Source organism: Panthera leo, chromosome B3 (genome assembly GCF_018350215.1).
Source record: "Panthera leo isolate Ple1 chromosome B3, P.leo_Ple1_pat1.1, whole genome shotgun sequence".
NCBI lineage: Eukaryota > Metazoa > Chordata > Mammalia > Carnivora > Felidae > Panthera > Panthera leo.
Genome location: NC_056684.1, coordinates 46,557,031 through 46,572,772, shown reverse-complemented (window position 1 = coordinate 46,572,772; position 15,742 = coordinate 46,557,031).

The window sequence follows — 15,742 nt, the reverse complement described above, 5'->3', positions numbered from 1 at the left end:
TTCTCATTAGTTTCCATCTCCTGAATTCCTAGTTTTCTGAGATTGAAGTGTACTAGCTTCACTGACGCTCCTGACACACTGTAAAATTACTTAATGGTTATCAACAGGACGCTGTGTTCTGGCCAAAGCAAACAGCCGCCTGGTCTGATGGTCCAGGGTGAGCTGGAAGCATGCAATCTGTCAGTTCTGTGAGAGTTCTGGGTTTGGAAAATGCCCACAAGCGTCTGAGGGTCAGGAGGATGGATCAGTGGTTGGTTTCTACCTCGCATGTCACCCCTCCCATGAGCCTCAGTTTACTCACCTGCAGCAGGGTTGAGTGAGGGAGAGGGAATAATGATCTCTCATGGTAGGGCTGTGAGAAATAATTAGAGAAACATGGCAAAGTGTTTGAATGAACAAATTCATCTGAAAAACGATTTGAATGGGTCTCTGGGGAACAACAAACAGACTTTTACAAGTTCACAGTTACTTAGCTAAGATCAGGTGATGATATTTTATTTCAGGAAAAAGAAAACACCATGTGCTAGCAGAAGTTGCTCATGCTTGGGCCGAGGGAAGGACATCTGGGAGGAGGGGGGTGAGGGCTGCCCTGGTTCGGCCCCAGTCCTGGGAGAAGGCTTCACCCTTTCCGGTCACAGGCTGGCAGCATCTCCATCAACACCCTGGGTCCTGCCACCTCCCTGCCCAGATGTTTGGCTTCTCCTGACACCCCTACCATGGCACACTTTCAGCTTCATGTTTTCTTCCCGGGTTTTCATTTTCTCTGCTTTTGTCTTCTTGTACAATATTGTCAAATGAAAATGTCCCATTACGGTTCAATATTTAGTTCTGACATATGGTGGGAGCTGGCCAAAAGCATTTATCTTCTTTACCTCTCCATTTTCCAGACTATTCATCAGGAATAAGAGGGTCGTAAGTCCTATTTGATAAATATATTTTTATGTTTTTGCTTTTCTTTCTTTCTTTCTTTCTTTCTTTCTTTCTTTCTTTCTTTCTTCTATCCTTCCTTCTTTCCTTCCTCCCTCCCTTCCTTCTTTCCTTTCCTCTCTCTCTCTCTCTCTCTCTCTCTCTCTCTGATTTCCAGGATTGCTAGCTCTGGGGAGAAGGGAGCTCAGCGTGTAGCTACAGAGATGGCATAAGCAGTCCCAGCAGCTCAGAGGGAAATACTGATGATGCTTTATCCCCAAAGTCATAGAAACTGCTCTGCTCTAGACCTGGAAAGGCATACTTTCATGCCTCTGGGAAACCAGAGGGGCCTTCTGGGCCTCAGGTCCCATGTCAAGTACCTGCAGCTGTAAGATTCTGGGAGGATGAAGATAGGCGAATCTGTGTCCAGCAGCCTCGCCCTTGCTGTGGCCCTGCTCCTCCTCCTCGGAGGTTCATTTAAGAGGGAAATTAGCTGAAGGTGGGAGACCCAACGTGGGACCGGCTGCGCAGTTATAGCCATATTATCTTGGCTCACCACATAACTCCTCTGGGCCCCAGTTTATCCATAAATAAGGAAGAGAGGCTTGGACTAAATCCATGGATTTCAAAATTTTACTTCTTAAATTTTTTCAGCAGTGGCATCCTTTTCTCAAAATCCTTCACAGGACCTCATGACAGGAAACACATAAAGGTGGAGCCACCCTGCTTGAAGGTGGGTGGGAGGGCTTTCTCGCTGGCTCCAGGGCCCGGGCTGGGCACGGTGGCGGCGGGGATGCCTGCTCTGGTCCCGTCCAGCTCCCATAGTCTATGATTCAGGAGCCATAGCCCCTGACTCCACATTGAGGATGCAGGAAAGGAGGGAACCAGAGCACCATCTTCTTGCCCTATGGTCCCAGCATCCCTGCCTGCCTTCTTTACTCCAAAGCAACTGGTGGAAAGTAGGACCCTCCATTTCCGGTATGGCGTTATGTAAGAGGGCCAGCCGGCCCCCCGTCATGGCCTGCTGTCGCTGTCTTCCTCAGCCTCCCAGTTTCTGAGGCCCTGCAGATGTGAAGGCTGACCTGGGACCTGGGAGAAGTCCTGGGGGAGTGCTGGGGGGGGGAGCTGGTGACCTCACAGGGGAGGAGATCAAAGGAGGCTGAGCTCATCTGACCCAGGCCACAGACACAGGGCCGGGGACAGCTGTGAGAACAGAGGGAGAGCACCCAGCGCTCCAGGCGGGAGGAAGGAGGCTCCCGCTCCTCCTCAGACTTCCAGGTGGTACCTGCTTTCCCGCAGCACAGGCATTTTTGTGGCGGACAGTCGGAGAGCAAGGGAGGGCTGATAGAATTCCTGGGTTGTTTTGTTTCTTTTCACTAATTCCTCATCCTGGGCTTCTCTCCCACCTCCTCAGACTTTATAGGAATTTTGGGTTATTCAACACACCCTCTTTCCTGTCAGACCATATTTCATTTCTCACATTCCACCCTGGGGCCTAGGTTAGCAGAGCCCGGCTGCCCTGGTTAACCTAGGTGAGATATTAAACTCCACCCGCCCTGGGAGGCACCCATGGCCATCCCCCGAGCCGCGGGTTCTCTCCCTGGTGAAACGGAGGTGATAACAGTTCTCATGGCATTGTTCAATTAAAAATTCCTGAAATGTTTCCAACATCAGCCAGCCAGCAAGGAGGGTGATAGGGAACAAATGGTGACAAGGAGAGAAAGAAAGAGAGAGGGAGAGAAGGGGATGGGGTGGGGGAGGGGAACGACCATGTGAGGGGCCAGGAATCCACAAGGGAGAGCCCCGGAGACCAGGAGCCAGGAAATGCAGGGCCAGAAAGAGAAGCTGCGAGAAGAAAGATGGAGGAAGGGGGGCAGATCAAGCTGCTGAAGTAGACTGGGAGGCCCGAGAGAGCAGAACCCGCACATGGAAAAATCGAAACAGCCAAAAGATAGAGAGCTTTGGCTAGAAGTCAAAAAAGTGTTAACATAAGTGAGCTGGCACCTACTTGGCATTCGTTAGCCAGCTTTCCTGTATTGTCCTTAATCATTCTCCCTTCATTATTCTTTATCACAGTCTTCATTCTGGTCACTGGAGGGCCCATCCCCAAAATGTACCCGAAGCCACAGGGAAGGGAGTAACAGAGATCTCAACCTTGTAGGAAAGGAGGACACTTTTATCCCAAAGGCCTTTGTGGGCTTTCAAGAAATCACAGAGAATGAAGCCCAGCCGTGGCCTCCTAGGCAGGTGCTTGGCAAATCCATTTTGTTGGAACCGATGTGGTCACCCATCCCATCAGGGAGGGAGGTCCACGGGCAAAGATAAACAGGAGAGAGACGGGGAAGGGCCGTTATGTAACGTTCCCAAACACACCACTTCAGAGAGCATGCGGAGGAGGAAATGAGAACCAGTCATTTCAAAGGCAAAAAAGCAAATGGAAACCCCCACAGGCACCCACTTCTACGAAAAGCTGTGCGGGGGAGGGAAGTCCCTGGAACAACAGGACCCGCCACCACCAGGAAGCTGCTTGTGGAGCTGTCTTGAGGAAATAGCCACGTAAACGGTTTCCTCCAAAGAGTGTGGGATCCTCCTCCAGTGCCCCCCAGCCCAGGCCACCGTGTCACCCACAACCCAGGTTGTTCCCGTCAGAAACCCTGGAACAGTCTACTTGGCCTCTTCCTCCAGGTTCATCGGCATGTTCTGGGAGCACTTCCTCCCTCTGCGTCCTCTGTGATCGCCTGGCTCAGGCCACCACCCCCTCTCACCTGGGGTATGTTCTGGTAGTAGTTTCCCGATGGCCTCCCTGCAGCCACTCCTGTTCCCCCTAATCCATTGCCCACTCCATAGCCAGAGGATCTAAAAATGTAACTCTCAGGTGCCTGGGTGGCTCAGTCAGTTAAGCTTCCAACTCTTGATCTCGGCTCAGGTCACGATCTCTCAGTTTTGTGAGTTCCAGCCCTGCGTCGGGCTCTGCACTCACAGCGTAGAGCCTGCTTGAGATTCTCCCTCTTACTCTGCCCCTCCTCCGATCTCATTCTCTCTCTCTCAAAATAAATAAATGAACTTAAAAAAAAATGTAACTCCTATGGCATTTGTCCTATGGTGAGAGCCTGCCCGTGGCTTCTCATTGTCCTCAAATCAAGTCCAACAGAGTGAGCATGGCCCACAACGCTGCTGGGATCGGCCCCTGCTCCAGCCCCAACTTGCAGCTCTCCTACCCAGGGCTACTGGATGCCAGGCCTGCTTCCTATCCTATCAACACCCCAAATTCCTTCCCGCCGTGTGGCTTTAGCATCTGAAACTGGCATATCAGGGTGTCTCCTTTCTGTGGCACCAGATTCACACTCAGAACCTACTGAGGAAAGGGAAACATCAAAGGAGGGGGGGCCATATGATCTCCATGGTTTGCAGGGTCCTCTGCTGGTCTGTAGTCTTTGCGGTACATCCTGACACAAGGTCCTACCAGGCAATGGGGTGTTCTTGGAAACCCTCCAGTAGCTTCCATGTCTCCTTACCTCCAACATCACCACATCTGTTCCCACTGACAGACCACATGCTGACTCCAGATTAGTTACAAGCCATTGTTTTCCTGAAGGTTTAAGAGAGCATCCTCAAACCATACTGAGTGGGAGTCAGGAAGTTCTGATTTAGGCTAACTTGTCTTTTCGGCTGGCCTCACACCAATCTTTGATTGGTAGATCCTGCCCCTACTCCTCCATTCTTGCTATCTCCTAAAGCACCTTTGTTCCTGTTTGGGGGCTCCTTGAAAGTCCCATATCCAAAGCTGTTATGAATATTTGTCACCCCCCAAATTCCTATGTTGAAATCCTAACCTCTAATGTGATGGCAGTAGGAGGTGGGGTTTGGGGGTGATTAGATCTAGATGCAGTCGTGAGGGTGGGGTCCTCATAAGGAGATTAGTGCCCTTATCGGAAAAGGAAGAGACACTGGAGCTCCCTCCCCATGTTCACGCACTGTGGACAGGCCATGTGAGAAGGCGGCTGTCTGTAACCCAGGAAGAGGGCCCTCACCAGACACTGAATCTGCCAGCACCTTGATTTTGGACTTCTAGCTCCCAGAACTGTGAACAATAAATGTCTGCTATATAAGCCACTCAGTCTATGGCATTTTATCACAGTGGCCCAAGCTGAGACAAAAAGCCAGTCGGCATTCCTCAGGATTCTCACACTCCCCATAGGAAGTCAGAGCCCCATCTTGTCCACCATGTCCCTGGCTCAGTGCTGGCAGACGCTAATGGGCCATTCCTCTTCCCAGGCTTCTCCCTGCTCAGAGGTACAGAGTGACAGTGACCACTTCATTTGCAGTTTGGTCTTTATCCGTGGGGGACGTTCATCACTGCCTTCTCCTGGAATCACCTGGGTCTGTGCCGCTGTGCAAATGAGTATTTTTTCCTAGGATGCCGCAAGGTGGTCTATGATAAAACCTATTTTTTTCCATTTACGTGAATTTGATTTTGTGAAAAAGCTCTGGTCTTTTTATGTTGTATGCACATTTGTTTTCTTCCTGAACTGTGTTCATTACAAAGAGTTCTCACTTCAGCTCCCACCCCCACATTAGCCGAAATTGTATTTCTCTGCCTCCATTCGGGGTGGTGGGCACCATCTTCCTATCATTTCTCTGTGATGCCCCCTGTTTCTCTCTGGAAAGTAAGGGAGGGTCTATTTCAGTTCTCTATGGGCATGGTTTTCCCTCAGACTAGAATATTCCTTCTTCCCCAGTTCCTTTCTCCAGCTGGTTTCTGTTTGTCTTCTACATCTCAGCTCAAAGTTCCCCCAGGGAGTTCATTCATTCATTCATTCATTCCTTACACTATACCACTTCCTGGGCCAGATATTGGAAATATAATAATGAGCCAAGATAAGCATGTCCCTTGTGGGGCTCACTGTCTTATAGGAGCAGCTAGTCAAGTTGGTGGACATAGGAGTGCAGCTGTGATGAGCTCCAGGAATGCGTTACTTGGGAACTGGACCTAGTTAAGGAGGTCGGGGAAGCTGTATGAGACAGCAGGAGAGACATGGACATTCCAGGCAGAGGAACAACCCATGGAAAGGTCATTTGTCAAGAGGCACAGCACATACCAGAGCCTGAACGAGGGCTGGGGTGGCTGGGCCAGAGAGTGCGACTGTGTGCACGATGAGTCTGGGGAGGGAGGGCAGGGCAGAAGGTGCAGGGCTTTGTGGAATATGCTTTGGAGCTTGTTTTGATTCTAAGAGCAAAGACACATTGGGGTTGTACTTGTGGGATGTGGGTGGGATTAGAAGGGTAGAGGATGAGAGGTAAGGGATGGGGTGGCATAATTAGGTTTTCCTTTCAGACTATCTACCCTGTGTAGAGTAGATAGCAGGGGCCCCGTGGTGGGAAGGTAGATCTGGTGGGTGGGACTACAATGGTGCCTGCAAAAGGTGATGATTCTGCTGGAGACCAGGGCAGTGGAGGTGGAGATACATAGGGAACAAAATCAAGAGGGTCTGGCAAGGGATTGGTCATGGGGAGTGTGGGATTTGAGGATGACTCCTGGGTTATTGGCTCCCACACTGTGGGTGGGGGTGCTCTCTGAGATGGGTAGGACCCCAACAGGACCTGGTGTGGGAGGCCAGATCATAAGTTCTTCCTGTAAAACCCACCCGGCACTTAGCACTGTTGGAATTAATCATTATCTGGGTAGTGATGTGTTCATTGTATGAATTTTCTGGAAATTATTATCTCCATGAGGGTGGGACTTGAATTGGTCTTATTCACCAGGAAATCCACAAGGCCTGACTTGCTGGCATTAAGCAAATGTTTGCTGAATAAATTAGTGACCATCTGCCTCATTCTATCTGCCCATGGGAAATCACCGTTTGAAACATTCACCATTTCTGTAGCCTCCATGCATCCCAAATAGAGTTTGTTACTAACTTCACATGTTGGAGTTGAAAAGCACTGGGCTGAGAGTCAAAAGATCTGGGTTGGAGTCCCACTAGTTATGTGCTGTGCTAGCAAAAGGTCTATAGACAACTCAGAAATATTCAGAAATATGTTTCCTCTGGGGTAGAGGAACCTGGAAGCCAGGCCAGTCAGAGTATAAACACGGTGAACCAAGAAGCAAAGATTATTGTTCTGAAGGTGTTAGCTCTAACACGTCCTTCAAGGGCTCATTTTATTTCATTTCATCCTTTATTAGTTTTCAATTGTGGGATCCTAGAGGAAGCTGGGAATGGATCAGGGATCTCCCAGAAGGGGCTAAGTTTTCCCTCAGTAGTGGGGCTGCCCCAGAAGGAATTTCTCTAGGAGACATTTCCGCAAGAGACATTTACCTCTCATCATTCTTTCTTTGGGAAGAAGTCGGATGTCAGAGGGTTCAGGGTGTGAGCGTTGAGTCATGGGGGGAGGGGAGGAGCATTGACCCAGCCTCAGGAGTTCTGGCTGCAGACCCGACCTGCCCTATGACTAAGGACATGCAACCCCTGTCCCAGCAGGGCCTGAGTTTCTGCACATAGAGAATGAAGAATTTGCAGTACTTTAATGCTCATTCCCAGGGTGAAGCTGTATTTGAGGGCGTTGTCGCAGAAGCAAGAAGAGATGGTAGTTTACAAGATCAAAGTCAAGGTGGGATGAGGCTGTTGACCTGAGACATTAGGAGGCATCCGTTCAAATTTCCAGTTGCCTGTTAGCTCATCAAGAAGATGCCCCCTGAACCAGTGTAAAGTAGGGCCCCCATTATTTCCTGTCATAGTGCCCTACTTTAGGAATAAACCATAAAAGTTACACAATTTTAAATGAAGTATTATTTGTTTGATTATGTTTTAAACATGTCTCTTATGTTTTAAACAGGGTATAAGTTTTATGAAATGCCTGTTCTATATGAACAGACTTTAGCACAGGGCCTGCCAGGCATGGATTAAGTAGAGGTCTGTTGGGTGGGTGGGTGGGTGGATGGATGGATGGATGGATGGATAAGTGAGCATGGAAACAGTTCCCAAGCCTCAGCATGCCCTATTGTGCTGGGACATCTGCCTTCTCCTTCTTGATGAGTTGACTCCCTCTTCCCCCAAAACTGCTCTCCCTCCCTGAGGGAGAAAGACTCAGAGCTCCTCAGCTGGCTTCCCAGACTTGGAAACCAGACTCTTTTTACTGAATATGTGGCTGCCATCCTGACAGTCTTTGCTTTTATTATTAGAGGGTTAGAAATTAGGCCAATCCTGAAGATTATTTCAGGGGGACCGGCTGGCCCCCGATTTCTTGTTCGCCAGAAGTTTGTCAAGACCTCCGAGACTTTGGTTCTGACAGTGACAGCGGGCCCATTATTTGCGTCCTTAGGTGTCAGGCCCGTGCTGAGCATTGCCATCCATTCTCCCAAGCCACCCTGTGATGTAGATGCCATTCTTGCCTTCGTTTCCCGTATGTGAGAGCACTGAGGGGAACTTGCCCGGGTCATGTGGAGAGCAATGGGCTGAGCTAAATTTGGATCCAGGCAGTCTCGGTATAGACACCACTCCCTTACCCATTAAAATAGATTTCTTCTTGTCCTAAAAGTGTGTTCCTTTCAGTTGAGTTCGGCTCCAGCTGTGAGATTTCTATTCTAGGGTTCATATTGGGTCTCTAAGTAATGCCCGATTGCACAGTGAGCGGGTGTGGAGAGGGCTGCTGTGTCCCAGGGAGAGGAAATATTTTGATTTCTGAGTGTCAATGGTGCATACAAGTTCTGCAGATTGTCCTCCAGGGGTGACAGGCTGTGCTTTCAGGAAAGGCTCAAGTCCGCTCTGGATGCAATCAGCCCAGGAAGGAGGGGCAGGTGCCCAGCCCCCGAATGCCCGGTTTGGGCCTGGGCAGCTGTGGCTCCCACACCGTGGCTTCTCTGACAGAAGGCCTGATGCTGAAGGTGTGCTGCAGCCGAGGCCACCTCTTTCTCGGTGCATGTATTTCAATTTTTAAAAACAAGGATAAAAAAGGAGCAAATTCAGGAGTTAAGTTCAAAAGTGTGCCAAACAGCAGACTATAGCATGCAGAGGATTGATGAGTTTTTCATACAGCACCATCTTAAAGTAACAGAAACGCTCCCAAATTAGTGCTTTTAACCCTTTTTTAAAAATTGCTTGGATTAAGATCAAATCTTAAACAAGCCTGGAACCAATATGCTGTTGTTTCTTCTGTTTGTATCAATCTTACAGCTGTTGCTTTGCTAGGATTAATTTGTCTCTGAGGGGTTTCAACACTATCCTCCCTGGTGTATTTTCAGAGCCCATAATGTCATGTAATCGGGACCATGTTATTTTTGTCTGAATCTCTAGGAGTGATGTAAGAGGAAAAAGGAAACTAGCTAACTCCCAACCATTTGACCAAAGGTTAAATTAGTCTTGGCCTTTCCCCAGCTGGACAGAATGCTGCTCAGTCAAACATTTATTCCACCCAGCAGAATGGAAGTCCTCTTCCTTTCTCCCTGAATTGTTTTCCTTAGATATCCTTCCCCCATAGTGCCCCCAAGTAATATGGCAACATTCTCATGCCCCTCCCCTTCCCCACCATCTTCTTGTTGCGCATTATGGGTCATTAGCACTGGGGTAAACTGTGTTAGAAAAGTCAGACCAGGTGGAAACAGATCCTGACGTCAGAACTGGAAATAAGCTTTTCCTTAAGAAAGCCTTCAAGCCATTAAGCGGATGTGAGGAGGATCCCCTGCTTGCCCCTTGGCCTCATCACTTGTGCAGACACCCAGTTTTGCCGGGATCTCAGAAACACCCTGATGACTCTGATTGTAGGTCCTTCTGAAGCTGCCACGCAGGGCAAGTCAAACACCCCACCCAAGCCTGGTAGTTGATCTTCTTGTAAGACATATAGACATGTTGACTTTCATTCTATCAAACTTACTCTTCCTGCAGTTACAGGAAGCTCTCTTGGGGCCTGAGGGTGGGTCTTGAAAAATTAACATCTCTCCATTGACACTATCTGTTTTGTGCTTGGAGACACTTCCCGGCAGGAGTTGTGGCTATTGAGTGCTATGCCAGGCCCAGGGAAATAGTCCTGTTTCTTTTTGGTATTTTTCTTTAGCTGGCAAGCAGAAATCCATCCAGTGGCAGACTTCAGCTTTCTGAAAAAGTGTCTTCTCTTCCAGGAGTAGGGACACTGTGGTAGAGGAGAGCTGAGGCAGAGAGTCTCTGGTGCTGGAAGAACTGTAAAAGCAATAGCTAACACTTATTAGGACTTCACTAGGTCTGGGCCAAGTGCTTTCTGTGCACTGCTTCCTGCAGCCTGTGCAGTGATCCCAGGAGGCAGGTCCTTTTGTGGTCCCCATCTTCAGAGAAGGAAACTGAGACTTAGAGCTTGTGTCATGGGTCTAACATCACAGAGGCAGTAGGAGACCAGTCTGGGATCGCCGGGACAGGCTTCTAGGCTGCTCCACACAACTTCCCCAAGAGTGGTCTGTGCACTGAGCCTCAGTTTCTTTCTCTCTGAAACGGGAACAGTAACATTTGTCTGTCCTACAAGGGTGCTTATAAGACTGGAGTGAGGCACAGCAGAGAAAAGAACAGCACTGCGAAGCAGCATGCAAATGTTTTTGCTTTTATTTTTATGGCTGAGAAATGATGAGCACCAGGGACCCACTGCCTCAAAAGCTTCTGTTTGTGGTCTGAGCTTTTATAATTTGCAAGATAGTTTTTGGTGATGGGGGCCCATGTGATGGTGGTGGTGTTATTTTAATTCTTAATGGATGAGTGTAAAAAAGTAGGAACAAGAAAACAGAAAAGGGATCTAAGAAAACAAGGGCCGCGTGGTGGCCAGGAGAGAGGAGACAAGATGTTTAAGAATCAACCCTTGATCAGTTATTTTCCCTCTCACCTCCTAGCTTGAAGTCCATTTGGTCATCCACATCCAATCAAATTCTGTCAAGTGCATTCTCCAAAGAGCTCTTAGATCTGATTTTTCTCCTTCCTTTCTGTCACTGTTTTGGTTCTGGTGCCCATCACTACTCACCTTGACTTTTCTTACCTTTTTACCTGCTCTCCATGCATCCAATCTTATTTTCTTCCTCCATTCTGCCATCAGAAATCTTACCCTTCAAGGGCCACACCATCTATCTCCTTAAAAAATAAAATCTAAATTCTGAGCATGAGTCCCTACCCTTAATGCCCTTATGAGACAGACCCTGCTAGGACCTGCAGACTCAGGCAAATGACACCTTAGTCCTGTATTCCAGCCACACTGAACCACTGGCCACTGCCCATGCATGACATTTACTCTATGCTTTTAAGATTCAGAAAGTGGGAAGGATGTCCTTCCCTTCCTTATCCAGCAAACTCCTATGCATCTTGCAAATTCCAACTCATGAATTGTCCTTCTGTGTATTCTGATGGTACTATATTTGAATTATCCAATAGTATCGTAATTATTTAACACTTGTCATTCTTCCTGAGGGTTTCTTAGCTGTGGGAGCTATTTATTAGTCTCTATCAACCCCCTGTCTTAGAGATAGAAGGTACTTGGTAGAAGCTGTCTGAAAGATGAACGAACCTCTAATATTGGGGTTGGGTTTGTGCAAGATGGTTGGTTCTTCCTCTTGTCTTTACTCAGTTCACTGGCCGTGTTCTCCTACAAATTTTATGATTTTTCCAATGACTGTAGAGAATGTATTCATGCCTCATGATGTGGTATGGCTATTTCTGATTCTTCCTGAGTTGGGGAGGTGGGTGGTATGTAAAATATCTTAAAGCATGCAAGCAAAAAATGCTTTTTCAAAATGTGATGTTTATGCCCAAACAAACACTTTTATGGAACTCTGAAGAGTCTTGGAAAAGAGTTTGGTTCAGCGCAAGGTTTGAACAAAATCTCTGCCAGCAAATTAATCCAGGGAAATGAACCCCCACACCTCCCTTATTCTGCTCTTCTCATTGGTTTAACAAAAAGGAATGGAATGTCGTTGACAACACTGCGTTATCCCAAGGAGCGAGATTCAGAGCTATTCTTTCCATCAAAAAGAAACAATATAAACTCTGCAAGCTGAGGCATATTTCTGTTATTTTTTCATGAAAACCTATTCCAGTTCAGTGGGTTAACCACAGCTATTTTGGAGATACGCTGCATTAAGTGCACAGCCCCAAAGCCAAAATGTCATAGACGTTTTAATATTTTAATTGTTCTAGTTGATATTCATTGATATATAGATATAGATATAGATATATACAGATATATACACACACATATACATATGTATATATGTATCTGAATTTTCTCCACCAACCAGCATATATAATCATCTAAAAATAGAAATAGATTTAACTTCTAATTTTTACTAGTCTGACTACAAATGGGAATTAAGTCGTGTGTGGTTAAAAGCAACAGTGACAACTTGAGCCAAGTTAAAATGAATAACTTCCACAGAAAGCTTCTCCTTAGAAATATTTCTTGGGCTTATCCAGAATTCTAGGTAAAACCAATTTATTTTCTGGGAAGTTACTATATGAAGAATAGTTATCTGGTTCAGTGATTCCCAAACCCTAAATCCAGGATTAGCACAGGGTAGTTGACGTTTGAATCTCAAAAGGAGATTTTCACAAATTCCCAAACCCCACCCAGATCCATACTGATTTGATGTGTCTGGGGAGAGTCTGGAAAGCTGTATTTTGCAAAGCCCCAACTGATTTTGACGCAAAGCTGGGTCTGGGGTCCACCCTCACCCCCCCTTACCTTGCACAGATATAACTTAAGGTCGCACCTTCGTAATTCTTTAAGTGGCAGCTGTGTCATCGACCCAGAATGTGTGTGGCAAAACCCTGCCTGTTGGGGTTCCATAGCAAGAGCCACAGACTCAATGAAAATGTGTTTGTCATTCAGAGAGCTGGAGTTTGGTGTTCATGGTTCAGTCAACAGCCTCTTCATATGTAAGTGATTTGTCACAGATTACTCTGGAGTTATTCTGTTGTGCAAGAGAACTGGAATGGCCAAAGTAAAACCACTCCTCAGCAGCCTCTGCTCTCACGGATCCTGAAGTTTTTCTCAGATCAGAGTGGGAAGGATCAAGGTTTTCAAGCTAGACTCTTCTCTTCATCTGGTACAGATCTGGCCCATGCATCTAAATGCAAGGGCCTATTCTACAAGGCCAGCAGAAACCAGAGACCTCAGCCCATTCTCCATGCTGCAGGACAGAGCCTGCCTGATGGATAAACTCACTTGGGAAGCTCCTCAGGGGTGAATGGGGGTACAGTTACTGTAGAACACCCAGTAAGGGCTGGACCCTTTTATACTGAAAGCTGGATGAAGCAGAAACATAGCAAGTTACTGGAGGATGGCTCAAGTCCAGGGCAGCAGGTGACCACTGGACATCAAATCATGTCCTTCACTATGAATCATGGAGCATTTTAGAAGTCCTTCTTTGTCATCAGATATGCATAACAGATTTTAAAGAATACTTTAAATATTTAAATTATCCACACAAAAAAAATGGAGAAAAAAATGGTTTTAAAAAAATCATTTTGACTGAATGTACTATTCCCATCTAGGCAGAGAAAGTAATCTAATTTTGGAAAAAGATAGCTTAATCTTTAACTTCATCTTTCTTTTAGAGATAAGTTGGAATGAGTAGACAGAGATTTGTATTTTTGCTTTGAAATTTTTTTAAATGTTTCTTTCTATTTGAGAAAGGAGCATGAGTGGGGGAGGGGCAGAGAGGGTGGGAGACACAGAATCCGAAGCAGGCTCCAGGCTCCAAGCTTCCAGCGCAGAGCCCGATGCGGGACTCGAACTCACATATTTGGAGATCATGACCTGAGCTGAAGTCAGAGGCTTGAGTGACTGAGCCCCCCAGGGGCCCCTATTACTACTTTTTAATAGCCCCTTGATTTCTTATTATGAAATGCATTTCTCCGGAGAAAAGACAATTATAGAACTTGAAGTAGCACGAATCCAAGTTTTCAGCAGACTTACTCTAGTAGCAGAGACCATTGCAAAACCTCAACAAATTTTACAAGCTTCACCCTTGACCCAGGTATTTATTATATCTAGAGTTGTTTAGAGACAATTCTGAGAAGCATTGGTCTTCAAGGTGAAATGAACCTCAGCAAGGCCCTTATCCAGTCTGAACCTCAGATGAGGTACCAGAGCCCCGAGTGGCTGTGTCCCGTCTCACGCCACAGGGGTGCTGGTGGCTGTCTGGCTCTGAAGTCTGGGATCAGGATAACGCGCTCATTGCATGGCCCTTCCTTTTCAACCGTGAACAGTTAACCCTGCAGTGACAGCTTAAGACCCTTCTACCAAAGGAAACAATTGTGCTGCTTACATGTGTTTCCTTAATGCTGACAATTAACTCTGTCGTTGTATAGTCTAGTTTCAGGATCTCCTGTTTCTGCCCAATCTCGAGAAATCGGCAATTTTTAAAAGAAGCCCTTTGGGGCGCCTGGGTGGTGCAGTCGGTTAAGCGTCCGACTTCAGCTCAGGTCACCATCTCGCAGTCGTGAGTTCGAGCCCCGCGTTGGGCTCTGGGCTGATGGCTCAGAGCCTGGAGCCTGCTTCCGATTCTGTGTCTCCCTCTCTCTCTGCCCCTCCCCATTCATGCTCTGTCTCTCTCTGTCTCAAAAATAAGTAAACGTTAAAATAAATAAATAAATAAATAAATAAATAAATAAATAAAAGAAGCCCTTTTCCTGTACCATGTTTAAGGCAAAGGAAGTATCTGAACGGCCAGCACATGCTCCATGTTTCTGTTTGGTAGATGTCAAGAACAGTGCCTGCGAGGGTTCACCCTCTTTATCTGGTCACCACCTTGTTCTCTGCTTGTCCTTCAGATCGGAGAACAGCTCAGAGTACTATCTTTTCACTCTGAGGAGACCCCATGGGCTCCCGCCCAGAGCAGCTGTCATGGATGGAGTGTAGGCAGTCACTGTCTTTCTTGTTTCCCTCTCCCTTCCTTCCTACTCTTTCCCTCTTTCTTTCTGAGAATTTGCCCCACCCCCACCCTCTGGGCCAGATATCTGCAGCCTAACGTGTATTGAGTGAATCCCACACCATGTGTGGGCGGCTGGAGGCTCCCCTCACACTTCTCCCCACTTCACCTCATATTGGGGACATTTGCAGTACAGCCTGCCACCAACGGGTAGCTCTTGCCATCTGAGTTTCCTTTCGCTGCTGATTTGGTATGCATTCTGCTACCAGCGCATCTCCTGTTTTTTAAAGAACTTAGTCTCTTTCAGTGGCTGCATTAGTACAATTTTCCTCAAGGCTGGGGTACTATCTTCTTTCCCTTTCCTCCTTAGCAGTTTTTCTGTGACGGTGGCTCTGATGGGCCGATGCCCTGGCTCCGGGGTCCAAGCTGAGACAACCACCCCATCCCCAAAGGGAATTCACTTCACGAACAAGCTTTCGAAACAGTTCTTGTCGGTGGCACTCACTGGTTATTGTTACAAATGTGTCTGAGTTCTTTTTTAGGGTGGAGAATTTCAAAAACCTTTTTGCATACAAAGAGCTATTCCCTGACATCCACTGGCCTCACCAACAAGCCCCGAGTTAGGGGAGAGATGCTGAAAGTAAATCCCGTGTACCGATGCGATGCGTGTGCTCAACCACTGCTGGAGGCGCTCAGACGCTGCAAGAGGAATATATGTCCAAACACACTCTCCCATCCGCGTTTGAAATATGGTAGATCTGACCCAGAAACACAAAAATGCTCAGATGCTATTGTGAGAATCTGGTCGCCCAGAGTCCTCCAGGAGGCAGTGGGCTTCTGAGAGCTGGCTGCGTGGAGAGGTCAGGGCTCCATCTATCACCTTCACGGCCACATCCTGAGCTGGGGTGCTTCCCGGGTGGGGGGTGGGCTCTGCTGGGCAAACAGGCATCCCATTTGCATTTC